Genomic DNA, 17,690 nt, shown 5'->3' on the forward strand with positions numbered 1-17,690 from the left:
TCGGTGGTGATTAGAGACTCTTGTTTTCTTAGAGAGCTCGGTTTTAGTTTTCTTGACTTCTGACAACTCTATGGATGTTCAATTGGTGTTCTAGTTGGTGGCAATGCTCATTGTAGTGTTTTGAGCCTTTTGAGTTGTTCCCCATATTTCTTGGAGAATACTACTAATTATAACAATTGCACATTTTGGCACCTGAGATTATTCTTCAACATTGGTTATGTCTTGGCAAGATTGGTTTCAATTTCTGATAATTTGGTGGACTTCCTGCAACTGGTTAGAATTAATTTAATATTTGCACTAAAGTTATAAAATAATGTTTTAATATTCACTTTAATGTTAAATACTATAAAGTGAAGTAATGTTCCCCAGGTTAAAAACGTAGGCAAAGGAAAGTTGGAAATTAAGTAGTTTTAAATTGGTAATGGGGCCTTTTTGAGGGAAATGAATTTATTTTCAATTTTAAAAATTCCCTCTTTTCCCTCCAAGTTTATATAAAGGGGTTGTGGCTCTCATTCTCACTCATTTAGAGTCACACAAATACTGCGATGTTGTCAGAGTGAACATTGAATTCTCATAAGAATTGATTGAGGACATAAACCCTCGTCAATCTACACTAATTTCATTGGTGAAAGATCCATCCTAGCTGGATTGGTGTTTTCACACACGAAACACAGATTTTAATGGAGTTTGGATGCCTGGAGCTTCACAAAATGAAGGTTTTTGAGGTAAATTTATCGTGAGCTTTTTGGTGAATGTTGACATTAGTTTTTGGGCCTTTTGGGTGTTGTTTCTAGGTGATTTGCAGAGCTTCCTAGGTCTGGTCGCACACTTCATTAAGCTGGCCATACACCACCTTTTTTGATGCCAAGATGGATGGATTGAGTTAATGGTTTTGGGTATTACTCCAACTAATTTCTCAGTACTAGGAAACCCCTTTGCAAGTTTTTGAGAGTGGTTATCAGCGAGCATTTATTTTCTAGTGAAGTCACCCCTTCTAGCTAGTCCATCGAAGCTGCCCTTTCATGGTGTGAGGGCTCATAATGGAAGCAGTGGAGTTTGGTGGGTTTATTTGTATCTCCATGCTGGATCCTGGTCTTGGCGAATATTTGCAGGTTTCTTCAGACTAGAGATATGCTCCATTGGTGGGTTTTGAATGATTTTTTAAGGCTGTTATCTGTATTCAGTAGCTTGCAGCAGGAGTTTAATGTCCTGGGAGTCGATAAGAATGATTTCAGACATGAGAAAACCTCTTTCTCTGCCTTTCTAGACGTCATCAAACTAGTTGAAGGATGTTATCTCTATTTCAGTTGCTTGCAGCAGGAGTTTAATGTATTGGGAGTTGCTAAGAATGATTTCAGACTTGAGAAAACCTCTTCCTCGCATTTCTAGATGTCATCAAACCAGCTGGGTATAATTCAATCCTATCACCATAGCTGGGAATGCTTGGCTGTTGATGGAGCTAATGACATTGAATTTGTTGTTGGTCTACCATACCTGTCATGTTGCAACAGCAGACCTGTAATCTGATATTCTCTGAATTTCAAGGTATTTAATAGCATTATCTAGTTGTATGTTCAGTTTGGAACTAGTTACACTTTGGATATATGTTTTTCCCTCAGAATTGAACAGAAGCTGTTAAAACGCATTCTAAACAACTCATCAAACATTTGTAACAGCAAAGTATTATATAATGCCAAAAAATAAAACTTGTGTTAGCAGAAAATACTTCTTTCCATGACTATTTGTTTGATTCTTGTTGAATTTCATTGGTAAGAAATTTTTTTTAAAATAGGGGGTGTTAGTACAGTAGTATCAGAGCTGGTTTTCCTGACAGTCTGTGCTTCATTCAGTGGCATGCAATTGATCAACACATAGGAGAGACACAGAGATAAGGTATTCACCAGATAATAAAGGAAAACAGAACATAAAACACAACCAGCAAAGGCAATAGACCCATTTGTAGTTGAACAAACAGTTCAAGGGGGTTTGGTCGATAGCAGCAGAAGGACTACAAGGTCTTCTCATCATAGCCCACCTAGAGACATGGCAGATAAAAACGAGGAGAGGGTTGGTTCAGTCAATCCTAGCACTCAAGCTGAAAGAAAATTTGATGCAATGTTAGATATAATGTCCCAAACGCTAGTTGTAAACATGCCACAAGGGTTCAAAACAATACATAGAGTAATACCATGCATATTGGGGACATATTGGGGAAAACAATTCTATGAGCCAGCAAAGTAATAACAGACACACTGTTACAGCAGTGTCAAGGTCTGTTCCTAGACCCCTACAGCCTTTTTTCACAACTAGAGAAGAGGTGCAGGTTGTTCAGGAGGTTCAACTCCCATTGGTTGATGAGGTGAGACATGCTCATGCAGAGTATGACACTCTTCCTGAGGAGATCGAAAACCACTCATCTTTGAATGATTATTTGAGTCAGATGAAGAAAAGGGGAGGTGGTAGAGTTGAGTAGAGAGGACCAACAATGCAGAGGGTCTTTTAGCAGGCCTTGGGTAAGGTTACTCTAGCTCACTTTGACGGAGGTGACAAAATGCACAGCTAGAGGATGGATTCAGAAATTGGATAACTACTTGGCTTTTAGGCCTATGTAAGAATATGAGGCAATTGAGTTTGCCACTTTGCACTTGGATGGCATATCACATGAGTGGTGGTATCATGGCCTAGTTACTTTGGGCCACATTCTAGTCACCAAATATGATGAATTCACCAACAAACTCATCGAGAGGTTTGATAAAAAGGATCCCAAATTGCATTTTAGAGAGTTGGCACAGCTCAAGCAATATGGTTCCCTGGACACATACATAGCAGAATTTCAGACTCTCGATGATGGTTCTTGGTATCACAAAGAGGATATTGGTAGTCCTTTTCAAAGGACTCATGGATTCCATTAGAAAATGGATTAAGGCATTTGATCCTCCATTACAAGAAGCCATGAGAAAAACTTTAAGTATGGAGTTGGCTGCCCCTAGAAGCAAATTCTAGTCAAAACCATTTTAGAGCAAGAAGGAAAAGATATACATTTTCATAACGACACAAATCAAACTAAGAAGACATCTTCTAGATTAAATGATGAGACACTGAATAACTTGAGGAAGAAATTGTGCTTCACTTGCAAGGAGCCTTGGACCCCAAGACACAAATGTGCTACTAAGGGAAGGGCACACCAAATAGAGTACTATGCAGCTGATGAATCAGCAACTGAAAATTCAAACCAGCAAGCCAATTCAGAGGAGAAAGAGGAGGAAAATTCTTCAAAAGAGTTGAAGGGGGAGAGTGAGGACACTTTTGTACAAATCTATAGTTTTCAAAAAAATGAGTCATTTAGAGTTCGTGGAATCCTTGGAGGGCAGTGTGTGGTGGTTTTGATTGACACAAGTGCTACTCATAATTTCATTGACGAAGGAATTATGGCATGTAGGGGACTTAATACAAAGGATGTGGATGGTTTCAGGGTGATGGCAGCAGATGGATTCACCATTACATGCACCAAGATGATTTCACAAATGAACCTCCAATTGGGTAATTATGAAGTCAAGGATGATTTTGACATGATTAGAATCAGAGATATAGATGAAATGTTGGGCATATGGTGGTTGTGTTCTTTGGACTAGATCACACTTAATTTTCAGACCGTGGCATTGAAATTTAATTTAGAAAGGAAAAACGTGGTCTTAAGGGGTATGTCCAATGGAAGACCTTGAGTTGTCTCTTTCAAACGCATGGAGAGGCTTTTCAAACATGATTAGGTTGAGTGGGCAGCAAAGTGTGCGATTATATTTACAGTTACAAAGGAGAAAAGGACCTATCACCTAGAGATTCAGGCTTTGTTGTCTAAGCAAAGCAACAAAGCAAGGTTCTCAATAGCATACCTCCAAGGAGGCCTCCTGATAGATGCATTGAGCATGTGATAGAGTTAGAGGAGGATGCTAAACCCATCATTACCACTCCTTATAGGCATCCTAAGCAGCATATGGATGAGATTGAAAAATCAATTAAGGAGTTTTTAGAGATGGGACATATTAGGCCAAGTAAGAGCTCATTTGCTTGTTCAATTGTTTTGGTAAAGACGAAGGATGGAACCATGCACATGTGTATTGATTGTGGGGCCTTGAATAAAAATACTATCAAAAACAAAGATCCCATCTCATGGATTGATGAGTTGCATGGAGCAGTCTATTTCTCTAAGATAGATTTAAGATCAGGGTATCACAAGACATGAGTTAAAGATGATGACATTGACAAGACAGCCTTTAGATGTCACTTTGGCCATTTCAAGTTTTTGGTCATGCCCTTTGGATTGACCAATATCCTTGTCCTCTTTCAGTCTTGCATGAATCGAGTGTTTCACACACAACTACATAATTTTGTCTTGAAATTTTTTGATGACATCTTGATTTTCAACAAGACAAGGGAGGGGCACTTGAGAAATCTTGATGAAATATTGGGCATTCTTGAGCCGGAGGCTTTGTTTGCTAAGGAATCTAAATGTGAATTTGGGATGACAAAGCTGCTATACCTTGGTCACATAATTAGATCTAAGGGAGTTAAGCAAGGGTCCCATGAAGGGAGCTTAAGCTCTATTTTTAAGGAAGAGGTGGTCCCATGAATAAATTATTTTGCTGCTATGGGATTATTTAGAATCTTTCCCAAAAAATAGGAGCCCCTACTTTTTAGGTATGTAATTTTAAGCAGGTGAAAATGGAGTGGTGCTAGAAATTGCCACACTAGCTTAGGAATTTTATGCCACTTGTCAATCATCTAATTTCAAAGAGAACTAAATTTATTTACAACCAGCTTGCTTAAATTTAAGAGTTTAGACTTAAGATGAGACTACCAACATCCATATATTTAGGAGCTTAGATTTTTAAGCTGGAGTGCAATACAAAATTCATGGGACCGCCAACTTTAAAATATTCCTAAAAAATATCAGCAGCTCCAGCTCTATTTTTTAGGGAGCCCCCCTCCATGGGACCCAACCTTAGCATTGATCTAGAAAAAATCAAAGCAATCCTTGATTGGCCTCAACCCACAAATATTACACAGCTGAAATATTTTTTGGTGTATGTGGTTTGTACATGACATTTGTCAAAGGGTTTTCACAGTTTGCTGCCCTACTCACACATTTAACCATAAAAAAGGCCTTTGCATGGTCTAGATCAGCACAAAAATCATTTGATAATTTCAAGGAGTTGATGAGCACATGCCTTGTTTTGGCTATCCCTGACTTCTCCAAGCCATTTGAGCTTGAATGTAATGCTTTTGGGGAGGGAATTGATGTTGCCTAATGCAAAACAAGCACCCAATTGCTTGTGAGAGCAGGAAATTGAAAGGTCGAGAGAGGTGCTATTCGATCTATGACAAGAAGATGCATGTCATTGTGCATGCTTTGACAAAGTTCAGGCAATACATTGTGGGAGGTAAGTTTATTGTCAAGACAAATTATAACAGCCTCAAATACTTCCTAAATCAAAAGGATCTCAATGATAAACAATAGGAGTGGGTGAGTAAGCTTCAAGCTTATGATTTTGACATCAAATATGTCAAGAGGGAGAGGAATGTAGTGGCTAATGCATTGTGGAGAAGGCCACATTTGTGTTCATTGACAGAGATTGCAACAGATTGGAAGGATCAAATCCTTGTAGAGTATGCCACAAACACGCTTGCCAACAGTATTTTAGATTGCTCTTTGAATGATGGCAGGTATAAACTAAGGGATGAACTCATATTTTATGAGAGGATATTGTAGGTGTTGTCGTATGTATCTGTGGGAGTCTCCTTGGGGCCGATTTCACCAAATATGCAATTGGCCATTGGCCTTGCATATTTGGAGTTGGCCGATAATTAATAAAGTGTGATGCAGCTGTCTGGAAAACAAATATATATTTATTAAGGGGGGGGCGACTTTTGGAGAAGTCCGCCACCCTTATGAAAGGTCACCGTGCTCTAATGAAGGGTGGTCTTGGTTCGAAGGGAGCCAACTCTTGATAAAGAGTCACCTTTGCTCGGGTATAAAGGGAGATCAATTCTCCCCTCCTTGGCAATCAATATACTCACACAATCACAATCCACACATTCAAGGCAGATTGAATATCATACACAGCAGTTCAAATAATATTCACTGCAGTCCAATCTTTCACAGCAGATCAAATATCACCACCAGCAGTTCGTGTAACATCAAGTGTGGATTGTTTCATACATCTAGCTTCAAGGGGTGAAGCGATTTTTTGTAAAGACATCTTTCTATTTGATTAATATAATAAGAGACATTTGTTGCTGGGTTTTTCTCCCTCATGTTGGAGGGTTTTCCCAGGGTATATGCTGTGCAAATTTGATTGAATTGTCTTACATCTGCATTCTATTAATCTGATCATAAAAGTAGCATGGTATCAAAGCGGGTTTAAGAAGATCGTGATCAGATTTCTCTAAAGAAGCAAAGTTCTCTGTTCTTCTTCTCATCCTAAGGAGTAATTCTTATTGTCAATATGGTGAACGGACTTAAGGTTGAAGATAGGCTTGAAGGTGCAACAAACTTCACTTCATGGAAATATAGAATTCTAATTGCACTAGAAGAAAATGTTCTTCTTGAGTTCCTCGAAAAAGATGATATATCTTAACCAGCTGATGAAGCTGAGAAACTTCAAATGAAGAATGGCATAAAGGCCAAGAAGATGTTGATTCATTCGGTGAAGGATCATTTAGTGCCTCTTATCTCCAAGATGTTAACTGCTAGATAAATGTTCAAAACCTTGGAAGGGCTTTATGAGATCAACAACACTAGTAGAGCCCTTGTTCTAAGGAAACAACTTCATCAAAAGAAGATGGCGAAAGGAGAATCAGACATATCGCAATTCATGAAGATTACTGAGTTAAGAGATCAACTAAGTGCCATTGGAGATCAAGTTGTGGACAAAGACCTAGTCATGTTGACATTGAATGGTCTTCCTCAATCTTGGGAACCATTTATTCAAAGTGTTAGTGGGAGATCCAAATTTCTCAAGTTTGATCCTCTTCATGCAAATTGTATCCAAGAAGAATCTAGATTGGCTGCAAGGGGAAATGGCCGAAACTCTCACAATGAAGACAACCATGTTCTAGCTACTCAAACTACAAAGAAGAAAGGAAGAGATTGGAGAAAAGGTAACTTCAAAAGAAACAGAGATAGAAGTTCAGTTTCCGCACCTAATTCTAAGAAGAAGAAAGATCTCTCCCACATCCAGTGTTTTAGATGTGACAAGTATGGCCACTATGCAAGAGATTATTTAACAAGGCCAAAGCAACATGCTTCTATGGCGGATGTTAATGAAGTATCTCCTCAAAAGGAATCTAGGAACAACCAAGAAGGGTTTCTATTCATTTCTACCCTATCTAGAAATGTTCCAACCGATAGCAGCACTTGGTTGATTGATAGTGGCGCTTCTCGACACATCACAGGTTATAGGGAACATCTTTCAGACTTGGTGGAAAGAAAGACCAATCTTCAAGTGATAATTGGAGATGATGCATGCTACTCGGTGAAAGGCTCTGGATCTACCTCTCTCAACTTAGAATCTGGCATCCCTCTCCATCTAAGTGATGTCTTGTTCGTACCAGGAATCAAGAGGAACCTTGTCTCTATTTCAGCCTTAGAAGACAAAGGTTATCAAGTTGCATTTTCAGAAGGGAAAGTTCTTGCTTGGCCAAAGAACACTAGCATCAAGACAACACGTGTGATTGGGAACCGGCATGAGTCTCTATACAAGCTTTCCATTTGTCCAGTTCAAGCACTTCTGCATGACTCTTCCAGTTCTAGCGAGCTATGGCATAGAAGACTTGCTCATCTACACTACAAGGCCCTTCCATCATTGGAGAAAATGGTTAAAGGTGTACCTAAGCTCATCCATGAGCATGATGGCACTTGTAAAGGTTGTGCTATGGGTAAAATACTAAGAGTCCATTTCATAGCAGTGAAAGTAGGTCAAAAAGTATATTAGATCTTGTACATTCTAATTTATGTGGTCCTATGTCAATAGCATCCCTAAGTGGATTTTTGTATTATGTAATTTTCATAAATGATTACTCTAGGAAGACTTGGATTTATTTTTTTAAGTCTAAAGAGTCTAAAGAAGTCCTAGATAGATTTAAAGAGTTTAAGGCCCAAGTAGAAAACTTGTCTGGAAAGAGGATTAAAGTCTTAAGGTCTGATAATGGAGGTGATTATTCTTCAGGATGCTTTCGTAATTTCTACATTGAAGTGGGAATTAAGAGGGAGCTTTGTGTTCCTTACAACCCACAACAAAATGGAGCAGCAAAAAGAAAGAACAGACCCATAGTTGAAGCAGCTAAAGCCATGATTCATGACCAAGAGTTGCAAACCTTTCTTTGGGCAGAAGCTTCTAGAACAGTAGTATATGTTCAGAACAGATGTCCTCATCGGATATTGCAAAATATGACTCCAGAAAAAGCTTTTTCAAGGGTTAAGCCCGAAGTCAGTCATTTGAGAATCTTTGGTTGTCCAGTGTATGTCCATGTACCTAAAGATAAAAGAACCAAGTTGGAACCTTATAGCAAGAGAGGAATATTTGTGGGCTACAGTGAAACTTCAAAAGCCTACAAGATTTACATTCCAGGACAGAAACAAATAGAGGTTAGCAGAGATGTTACATTTGAGGAAGACGTTGCATCTAAAGGTTCATGCATGGAGATAGATGATGATGACCCAGAAACTCCTCAAGACATGGATGTTGATCATATTCTTGAGATTCAAAGGGAGTCTACTGAACCAGTAGAGGCTATTGATCCAATTGAACCCTTGGAACCTACTAATGGTCCGAGAGACTTTGTCATAAGCAAGAAGAGACCTCTTTGGGCTAGGAAAACTACGCAGGAGGCAGAAAAGTTTGCAGCTCCTAGAAGCACATTCAAAGAAAGCAAAAGACCTCAGAAATTTTCAAGCTATGTTGCATTAATGAGTAATATCATTGAATCTGAACCTTCTAGTGTTGAGGAAGCTTCAAGTCATCATGTATAGAGAGATGCTATGGATGAAGAATATCAATCCATTATTAAGAATGATGTTTGGGACATTGTTCCAAGACCTGAAGGAAAATCAATTGTATCTTCCAAATGGCTCTTCAAAATCAAGCATGTAGTTGATGGAAGTATTAAGAAGCACAAAGCAAAATTTGTGGCTAGAGGATTCTCTCAGAAAGAGGGAATAGATTATGAGGAGACATTTGCTCCGGTTGCTCGCTATACATCCATTAGGACTATCATTGCCATTGCAGTTGCAAAGGGATGGAAGCTACATCAGATGGACGTGAAGACAACATTTCTTAATGGTGTCATTGAAGAGGAAGTTTATATTGAGCAACTTGATGGCTTTGTGATTCATGGGAAGGAGTCTCATGTTTGCAGACTAAAGAAGGCTTTGTATGGCCTTAAGCAGGCTCCTCGTGCTTGGTATGAGAGGATTGATCGATACTTGATGAGCTTGGGGTTCTTCAAGAATGATGCAGATCCAAATCTTTACTTCAAGGTAATTGATGGCGAGGCTCTTATACTAGTTCTTTATGTTAATGATTTATTTATTACTAGAGAAGATCATCTCATTGACAAATGTAAGAAAGAGTTAGCTTCTGAGTTTGAGATGAAGGACCTAGGTCTTATGCACTACTTTCTAGGATTGGAGGTATGGCAAAGACCCAATGAGATTATTCTAAATCAAGGGAAATATACCATAGATATCTTGAAGAGATTTGGAATGATGGACTACAAGTCTACGTCTACACCTATGGAGACAAATTTGAAGAAGTTGAGTGAGTCTGCAGCTAGTTTGGATTTGGTAGATGCTACCATGTACAGACAGTTGATTAGTTCATTGATGTATCTAGTCAATACTAGACCTGACATTTGTTATGCAGTGAGTGCTCTCAGTCAGTTTATGTGTGAACCAAGACATATTCATCTAGTTGCAGCAAAACATATATTGAGGTACTTGCGTGGCACTGTAGGATATGGGTTGAGATATACTTCAAGTGCAAATCTAAATCTGCAAGGATAATCTGATTTTGATCGGACAGGGAGTGTTACAAATCGGAAGAGCACCTCAAGTTGTTGCTTCAGTTTAGGGTTTGCTATGGTTTCTTGGTGTAGCAGGAAGCAGTCTTCAGTGGCAATAAGTACTGCAAAAGCAAGGTATATTGCAGCATGTGTGGCAGCTCAAGAAGCAGTGTGGCTTCGAAAACTACTTGTAGGATTGTTTGGACAATCAATGGAGCCTACTGTCATTCATTGTGATAATTAGAGTTGTGTGAAACTTTCTGTCAACCCTGTGGTTCATGACAGAACAAAACATGTGGAGATCAAATACCACTACATTTGAGATACGGTTCTAAGGAAAGCCATTCAACTGAGGTACATTAGCACTGATGATCAGATGGCCAATATTCTCACCAAGCCCCTTGCCAAAGTGAAGTTTGTGCATTTTCGACACAAGCTTGGAGTTGTGGAGAATGAAGCCCTTGCTGAGAGGGAGTCTCAGTATCAATGATTTCTTGAGATGTACTTTAATGCATTCTTCTTTGTGAGGGAGAAGTTTCAGGTGCAAGCCCTTGTTAATGCATTCTTCTCTGTGAGAGATAAGTTTGAGGTGCAAGCCCTTGCTAATGCATTCTTCTCTGTGAGAGAGAAGTTTGAGGTGAAAGCCTTTGTACCACCCTTTGGGAGTAGCCATGGTGGATGTCATGTTGAGAGACTCCATGACAACATCACTTGTGTTTATTCACCCTCTGGGAGCAACCATGGTGAACACCATGATTAGATGATGACATCACGTTGAGTGACTCCGTGATGGACACTTGTGTACATATCCATATCCATACATGGGAGTAGCCATGATGGATGTCACCACGTTGAGTGCCTCCGTGATGAACTCTGTTTCACCCTCTGGGAGTAGCCATGGTGGATGTCATTCCATGACATAGATATCAGCAAGGATTCCTCCCTATCTAAGAGGGAGTGTTGGCGTATGTATCTACGGGAGTCTCCTTGGGGTCGATTTCACCAAATATGCAATTGGCCATCGACCTTGCATATTTGGAGTTGGTTGATAATTAATAAAGTGTGATGCATTTGTTTGGAAAATAAATATATATTTATTAAGGGGGGCCAACTTTTGGAGAAGTCTGCCACCCTTATGAAAGGTCACCGTGCTCTAATGAAGGGTGGTCTTGGTTCGAAGTGAGCCAACTCTTGATAAAGAGTCACCTTTGCTCGGGTATAAAGGGAGATCGATTCTCCCCTCCTTGGCAATCAATATACACACACAATCATAGTCCACACATTCAAGGCAGATCGAATATCATACACAGCAGTTCAAATAATATTCACTGCAGTCCAATCTTTCACATCAGATCAAATATCACCACCAGCAGTTCGTGTAACATCAAGTGTGGATTGTTTCATACATCTAGCTTCAAGGGGTCAAACGATTTTTTGTAAAGACATCTTGCTATTTGATTAATATAATAAGAGACATTTGTTGCTGGGTTTTTCTCCGTCATGTTGGAGGGTTTTCCCGGGGTATATGCTGTGCGAATTTGATTGAATTGTCTTATATCTCCATTCTATTAATCTGATCATAAAATTAACAGTTGGTTCCTGAATCAAGGCTTAAAATGAAGGTTTTGACAACTTTTCATGATGCTCCTATGGCTGGCCACCCTAGGTTTTATAAGACTTACAAGCAAATCCATGAGAGATTTTCTACTAAGGGGCTTAAGAAGGAAGTCCTTAAGTATATTTGAGAGTGTCCTACATGCCAACAAAAAGAAACGAGCATACTTATCCTACTAGTTTGTTGCAGCCCCTACCCATTCCCAATCAAAAATGGGAAAGTATCTCTATGGATTTTATTACAAGGCTTCCCAAGGTGCACGGGAAGGATTGCATATGTGTGGTAGTGGACAGATTAACCAATTGGCTTGATTTATGCCATTTTAGCAATGTTTACAGCAATTCAAGTGGTAGATTTATTCTTCAAGGAGGTTTTCAAGTTACGTGGGATGTCAAAAACATTGTTAGTGATAAGGACAGCAAGTTCATGAGTTTATTTTGGCAAAAATTGTTCAAATTTAGTGGAACAGAATTGACTCTTAGCACTAGCTACCACCTACAATGTCATGTCCCTGCTATGACACCAATATTCACACCATCACTAAGTATGTTAAGAAACACCTACACAAAGAAAACTGTCTTATTGAAAGACTTCACAATTTTCTGCATTCTCAATCAGACCGAGACAAAATAAGGAAAGGTGTTGACTCTATCCTATGGGATGTTAGCCATCTAACCAGCACCAATGCTTAGAACAATTTACACATAACAATCTCATTATCATAATTTACACTGACTCTATGAGAGATGGGTTCTTTGTGATCTCTTATATATAGATGGGCAATAATGTATAAATCTTTATATGTTTGTTGAAGTGCTGAAATCACCCATGGGACGGATAATAAGGGAATACAAGGAGGGAAAACAGTTATGAGGTCCTCTCCTAAGTACACCACCTTATGGTGGTGACTAGTAGTCCCATGAGGTCATGGGGGTGCAAGGAGTGTTGCCCTTGGGCTTAGGAGGGAAGGACTTTCAAGACACCCTATTGTAGTTTCCCTAAAACCCTACCATGGCTAATCCTTAGATTTAGGAATCCCAATCATAGGGAGAAGGATAAAGGTAGTAAGGTAAGGGGAACGGCTATAGGACTCCTCACTAGGTACACCCCCTCACATGGATGGCAAGGGCCACATTAGGCCAAGGGGGAAGGTATATCTGCTCTTGGGCCTAGGGTAGAGGATCATTCAGGCACCCTAACATGCCTTCTTATCCTAACTCCCCTATGGTTAAATTGCATCAATAGATAAGATGTATTTTATAATTTAATTAATGTTCCTAACCCTAGTTGGAAAGTTCTATGCTTTTGAATTAAGTTAATGTTTCTAAAAGGAGAGGTCTAGTTTATGATTATGTTTCAATGGTTTCCTAACATGTTTGCAGGGTACCAAACAAGTAAATGACATCATTAAAACTTTTCTATTTCTTGTTTTGCTTGGATTTGTGATTTAAGGCGAAACTAGGGCATTTAATAAAAGGGGACATTACATGTAGATAAATGGGCAAACAGAAATTGTCAACAAATGGGAGGAAGGGTACCTATGCAACTATGTTGCAGGGCAACAAAACGCATGGGTGAAATAATTGCATTTGGGTGAGTATTGCTATAACTTCACCTATCACATGACCATAAAGATGTCCCCTTTCATGGCATTATATGGGTATGGGGCTCCTAGCTTCTTTGATTTACTGTTTGGCAATAGTAGAGTGCCTAAGGCCAAAGATTTATTGCAACAGAGTCAAGATATCATGAGACCTTTGACAAATAACATTCAACATGCTCAAAATCAACAGAAGTTGCATGCAGACCAATACTGTGTTGAGCGAGCATTTGAGGCAGGGGACATGGTTTACTTGTGTTTACAGCCTTACAGACAATCCACACTCAAGAAGAGTGGGTAAGAGAAGTTGAAGCCATGGTTTTATGGATCATTCAAGATCTGCAAGAGGATTGGAGAGGTGGCAATGAGTTGGAGCTACCTAAGAGTAGCAAGGTGCACAATGTCTTCCACATATCTCACCTCAAGAAAGCACTTGGGCATAATGTGATTCCCTCTTCACAGTTGCCTCCTTTGGATGGCAAGGTAAATTGGTCTTAATTCTAGAGACAATGATTGATTATAGGAAGCATACTCTATAGAAGATGATTATCGAGGAGTATTTGGTGAAGTGGAAGAATTTTCCAATAGAGGATGTGACTTAAGAGAGTGAGCAGATTTTACATCTAGATTTGAAATTTATTGGGGACAAGCAATTCTATGGAGGGAGGTTGTCTCAGACCTAGTCAATTGATGCTTCCCATTAGCCTATTCCTAGGTTCTCCTATGCTATTTGGTGGTAGTTAGTTTTCTTGAAGAGCTCAGTTTTAGTTTTCTTGGCTTTCGACAACTCTATGGGTGTTCGGCTAGTGTTCTAGTTGGTGGCAACACTCCTTGTAGCATTTTGGGCCTTTTGGGTTGTTCTTCATAGCTCTTGGAGAATATTGCTCTTTATAGTAAGTTCTCATTTTGGCACCTGCCATTATTGTTTAGCATCAACTATGTTTCTGCATGACTGGTCTCAATTTTCAATGCCCTGACAAGATTTTCGCAAATTGGTTAGAATTATTATAATATTTGCACTAAAGTTACAAAGTAACATTTTAATATTCACTTTAGTGTTAAATATATAAAGTGAAGTAATGTTCCCCAAGTTGGACACCAAGTAAAGGGAACTTGGAAATTAAGTTGTTTTAAATTGTTAATGTGGCCTTTTCGAAGGAAATAAATTAATTTTAAATTTTAAATTCCCTCTTTTCCCCCCAAGTCTATATAAAAGGGTTTTGGCTCTCAGTCTCATTCATTCAGAGTTGCACACATACTGAAATGTTCTTCTAGAAGTTGATTGAGGAGGTAAATCCTCATCAATCTACACTAGTTTCGATGGTGAAAGATCCATCCTAGCTGGCTGTAATGTCCCCACTCTAGCAGATTGACCAAGTATATGTGCGTTAGCCTAGCTCTACATGGTCCCGAGGGCTAACAAAGGGTTTAAAGGGATCCTGGAGTGTTTTGGCCTAGTCATTTCCAGTTTGGGCCAAAACGAAGTTGATTTACTTAGTTTCAAGCATACTTACTATTTTTAGTAAGTCAACAGGACACAACGGGGGCTAGTTTTGGTGATTGGATTTGATACTCCTTGGCGAGAGCTTTCCGACGAGCTATCACTCACGCTATTCGGAGTCCGATTGCTAATATATTTTAATGCCTGAAGTTTTATTAAAGAAACATTTAATTTAATTGTAAAATATTAAAGTGTTACTTTAATATTTATTTTATGGAGATATGTGTAAATCAAAGGGGCAACCAAGGGAGACATAAGTGAATATTTTAATATGTTTTATATTGAACATGTTTTATCCCACATTGCTTGAGTGAGTTGGGTCGCCCCTTGGAGAAAGAATAAAAGGGAGCTTTTGTGGCTTCATTGGGCATGTGGAATATGAGAAGAATTTGGTGTGTGAGTTGCAGATCCGTTCTTGGCATTAGAGGACGTCTATCCTCTCTTGTGACATTCTAGATGTCATTCCCTTGGGGTTTGGCCTTTGGAATCCTTTGCTATCAGCTTCATTTACAGGCAGATTGGGTGCTTTTTTCCAGCTACAAGCAGCAGTATTATTTGGTTGCATTTCCAGCTACAGGCCGCGACACTATTCACGTGGGTACTATTCACGCGACACTATTCACGCGGGTACTATTCACGCGACACTATTCACGCGGGTACTATTCACGCGACACTATTCACGTGGGTACTATCCACCTGGCACTATTCACACGGCACTATTCACCTGGCACTATTCATGTTACTGTAGCAGCAGAATTAGAAACTTTGGTTGGAACATTATGTCAAAATGCTGGAGTATTTAGTGAGTAGAAAATAACCTGCTATGTATTTGATTTTGTTAATTCTGGAAATAATATTATAACAGCAGTAGTTCAATTTCCAGCTTGCCTATTATTGTAAATTCTTTTTAGTTCATGTTATGTGGTTTCATACCTATGCAAAGACTTAAAAACAAAAAAAAACATTGAAACATTAAACGGAGGAATAAGGAGTTGGCTGCAAACTGTTTGACTAAATTCCTATCAGCAGTGGGGTTAGTTTTTGGGCATTCTAGGGTGTCCATTACACTGGCTTGGTGTTTTCACATAGGAAACACAAAATTTAATGAAGTCTAGAAATCTAGGGCTTCACAAAATGAAGGTTTTCAAGGTAAATTGATTGTGAGTTTTTTGGTGAATGTTGGCATTAGTTTTTGGGTCTTTTGTGTGTTGCTTCTATGTGATTTGCAGAGCTTCCTGATCTGGCCATATACTTCATTAAGCTAGTTGAACATGTTTTTGGATGCCAAGCTTGATGGATTGAGTTAATGGTTTTGGGTATTGCTTCAACTAATTTCTCAATGCTAGGCAACCCCTTTGCAAATTTTTGATAGTGGTTATTATCTGGCATTTATTTTCTAGTGAAATTGCCCCTTCCAGCTAGGTCATCTAAGTTGCCCCTTCATCACATGATGTCACAATCCTCAATATCTCTATTTTTTTATTATTTAATGATTCGATTGATTTTATTAATAATTGCAAATGCAATATTTGGTATTTTTAATGAATATATTGAAATATTTTGATTGTCATTGCACACATTTGAAATCCAAATTAGGAGAATCTTTTCAGTTACATTTGTTAGTAGAAAAGAAGAAGCCGGAAACTGTATTTTAATGTTTAAGGCTAAATTTAGCCAAAAAATAATGTGCAAGAAATGACGATTTAGCATGCAAAACTTCAATCATGATATCCTTCATAAAGAGCTTAACATAGTCGTATTTTGCATGATCTCCCGATCACATTCAAAGGACTTTTTTTACTCAATAGAATGGGTAGCTTCAATAATGGGCCATGGTAGAGGTGTTAGTACAAGGCCAGCTCATGCATCATCCTGGACAGCTTCCTTGGATAATCACATGGAAGGGGCAGATTGATGGAGATACTCGGAAGAATTGAAGGAATGCATAAAGGAGGGAACTGCGTAGAGAAAATTGGGGAGCCGAGTGGAATTAATGGAGGGTTTTAGCATTTTAAAGAAAGAAATTTACAAAGGAGAATAGATGTATAATGCACGGTGGATAGCAATGGAAAAAAACCATTCTTTTTATTTCAATTTGGAGCATATCCTTAAAAAATATTGAGTTTTTATGCCAGTGCAAGGGGAGATTGGAAGAGCTTCCAACACCTAATAGACACACAACACATGCTCTCACAATTGTCCCAAGTGTTCTACATATGTCACATCCCTTGAAGAGTCCGTCAGTCTTTCCATTTCACCTTCCTACTTCCTTCTTGTCCTATATATAAAAGGAGAATTCGTTGTATACACACATGTTTTTGGATAGTTTCTTGGCTAATCTATTGTGCTTGATTCTTTTGTGGAAGTTCTGAATTTTGCATTTATTGTTTGCTGCTCCAACATACGGTTGTATGCAAATCAGACCACTGGGAGCATCTGACCATCTCCAAGACATTTGACGACATTTCAGACATTCTCATCTATCCCAGGGACACGTCAGTTTCCACGGTAAAAAGGACCCTGATGTCCCTCAGTACCAGGGATGGGGACGTGAGTTGTCATTTGAGAGTAATTTAGCATTTGCACCTTCACAATCTATAGAAATTGAGCATAGCTTCTGAAAAGAACTGTGAGTTTTTAAATCAACATTTTGAATTGCCTTCCATATGTCATCATCAGGTTAACGAACTGAGTTGAAACCACGGAGGATTATACAAAACATAGGCGACAGGAAACTCACACAGGTCTTTCCTGAAGCTTTGTTCAAGCATCAGAAGTATGATATGTCCCCTTTCTTGATGAGAATACCCAACCTTTGAAGATCGATTTTGAGGATTCATCGCTTCTAGTCTTTTCAAATTTGTTTGTGTTGTCAGAAGCAGGAATCAGTCTCCAAACTTACTAGAGCATAATCT

The 17,690-nt window shown here is 38.9% G+C and overlaps 1 protein-coding gene across 1 annotated transcript in view; it reads right to left on the reverse strand.

Moving 5' to 3' along the window:
• The window catches only part of LOC131070855 (carotenoid 9,10(9',10')-cleavage dioxygenase), a 68,789-nt gene that overhangs the window by 49,863 nt on the left and 1,236 nt on the right, over positions 1-17,690 (reverse strand). The gene's annotated exons all lie outside the window — the stretch shown is intronic.

Source organism: Cryptomeria japonica, chromosome 9, assembly GCF_030272615.1.
Source record: "Cryptomeria japonica chromosome 9, Sugi_1.0, whole genome shotgun sequence".
Classification (NCBI taxonomy): domain Eukaryota; kingdom Viridiplantae; phylum Streptophyta; class Pinopsida; order Cupressales; family Cupressaceae; genus Cryptomeria; species Cryptomeria japonica.